Here is a 2500-nt window from a genome sequence, read left to right as displayed (position 1 = left end):
GCTCGGCTGGCTGGCTGGCTGGCTGGCTGGCTGGCTGGAAATGGGAAATAAAAACACAAGGCGTGTTAAAGGCTGGTTAAACTGTCGAAAGAAACAAGGCGTTAATGTTTCAGAAGCGCCTATTGAAAGACGTCTCTCAAGCTGCTCCCTGACTGGGCCCTGTCCGTTGTCATGTTAATCGCTGGTTAAACTGTCGGAAGAAACAAGGCGTTAATGTTTCAGAAGCGCCTATTGAAAGGTGTCTCTCAAGCTGCTCCCTGACTGGGCCCTGTCCGTTGTCATGTTAATCCCAGGGCGGGGGCGGGACTGCTTTGACCGGGAGACCTGTTTTCTGGGACGCAGGTGTGACATTCCAGGGAGGCACCTACTTTGTGCTGATTCGAAACGACCACGACAACGGCAACTTGCAGTTCTATATTACAACAACAACAACGCGCGTGTGGTAGTTGGGAGGGGCTGCGTTCGCGCTCTCCCCCCTGCATTGAAACTCAAAGTTCGATTTTCAATCCCATAGTCCACCAATCGGATGGGAGACGGTGTGTGTGTGTGTGTGTGTGTGTCAGTGTCAGTGTCAGTCTCTCTCTCTCTCTCTCTCTCTCTCACTCTTACTCAGAGCTGCTGTGGAAGGAAACCTTTTTAAAAAGAACTTGCATATTGAAAAAAAGATGTGTCTCAAGCTGCCGGGCCCTGTCCATTGTCACGTTAATGGCAGGACGGGGCAGGACTGCTTTGACCAGGAGACCTGTTTTCTGGGACGCAGGTGTGAGATTCCAGGGGACCTGCTTTGTGCTGATTTCCCTGCCTCCCTCCCTCCTCCCCAGGACTTCCTTCTGAACACCTTTGTCGTTTCAGCGAGGGCCAAAAGCCTGCCTGTGAAAGGGAAGGATCAGCCGGTCAGCCCCCTGCTGGTCGCTGCTGCCAGTGCAGCAGGCGTGCGTGTGTCCTCGGCCTCGTGTCCAGGTCCCTCAGGGACTTGAGGCAGCTCTCCCCGGTGGTCTCGTGGTCAGGACCGGGCTTCGAATCCCAGTCGGGGGGGGATGACTTTCTGCTGCAGATTAATTGGCATGAAGGAAAGTCTCCCCTCCTGAGCGTAAAGCTCCACCCTCACCACCACCACCACCGCCTTTTCCTCCCCTTGACAAACGGACAGACAGACAGACAGACAGACAGTCAGTCCAGTTCGGGAGCGCAGCTTTCATTAAGCAATGGCATTTGTGACAACTCATCGTCTGACAGGTTGATGATTTCCCCACACGCCTCCTGCCGAATAAAAGGCTCACCCTCCCGGACACTACCCCCAGAATCACCCACCCCCCCCCCCCGGGGTGAATATTAAGCCCGAGAACACCGACTGTAACCAACCGCAGTGAAAAGTTGAAGTGGCAACTCATTAACCAGATTTATTTTGGGCAACTCATTAACCAGATTTTTTGTTCATTTGGTTTATGAGTTGCCAAGTGTAAATCTGGTTAATGAGTTGCCACTTCAACTTTTCACTGCGGTTGGTTACAGTCGGTGTTCTCGGGCTTAATATTCACCCCAGGGGGGGTGTATAGCGGGCGATGGCCGGTGTGGAGTGCGTTTTTTGGGGGTTGATTTTCACTTTGCCTCGCTGGTGGAATTTGTGGGAGGCAGGCAAGGGGATTGGTGTGGGCTGGTGGGCGGCAAGGGAGATGCTTGCTTCGGGGTGTTATCCTCACTTTGGTCCGCTGGTGAGAGTAGGCAGCGGCAGGCTGGCAGGCAGGCAGGCAAGTGTGATGTAGTGTGGGGTGCAGTGCAGTGCAGTGCAGTGCTGCCCTGTCGTTTATGAAAGGTTGTAATGACACTGCTTTGCAGCTGACCATGTCCACTGATTTGTGACGCCCGTATGGAGGCTGATATCTCAGGAGGGCCGAGGCCGATTTCCTCCGGGGACGGCTCGTCGCGTGCGGCAGGACGAGGCGCAGCGGACGGTACCGAGCGCTCGGAGGTGCGGCGCTGCCCGCCGGAGGTACAGCGAAAGGCTGCAAACCGCTTTCCGCCTGCTAACTCGGCGGCCGTCAGACCGACCGACTCCGCTTTACCACCGGAGCTAGAGTCGGGCAAGGGGCACCGAAGGGTACCGGAAGGATCGCGTTCGCACGACGGGAAGTCGACTAGCGGGCCGCCGAAAGCGAGCCGGGGGCCCCCGGTTTTTCTGTCCCACCTGGAGACTGATATCTCAGGAAGGCCGAGGCCGATTTCCTCCGGGGACGGCTCGTCGCGTGCGGCAGGACGAGGCGCAGCGGACGGTACCGAGCGCTCGGAGGTGCGGCGCTGCCCGCCGGAGGTACAGCGAAAGTCTGCGAACCGCTTTCCGCCTCCTCTCACCGCACGGCTCTCCTTTTCACCCACTGGCGGATTTTCACCCTCCGACTGCTCGCTACCGTCCGCTGCGCCTGGTCCGGGCCCTGTCCATTGTCATGTTAATGGCAGGGCGGGGCAGGACTGCTTTCACCAGGAACCCGGTTTTCTGGGTCAG

The sequence above is a fragment of the Heptranchias perlo genome, unplaced genomic scaffold (assembly GCF_035084215.1).
Source record: "Heptranchias perlo isolate sHepPer1 unplaced genomic scaffold, sHepPer1.hap1 HAP1_SCAFFOLD_577, whole genome shotgun sequence".
Lineage (NCBI taxonomy): Eukaryota > Metazoa > Chordata > Chondrichthyes > Hexanchiformes > Hexanchidae > Heptranchias > Heptranchias perlo.
Note: the sequence above shows the minus strand (reverse complement) of the source record.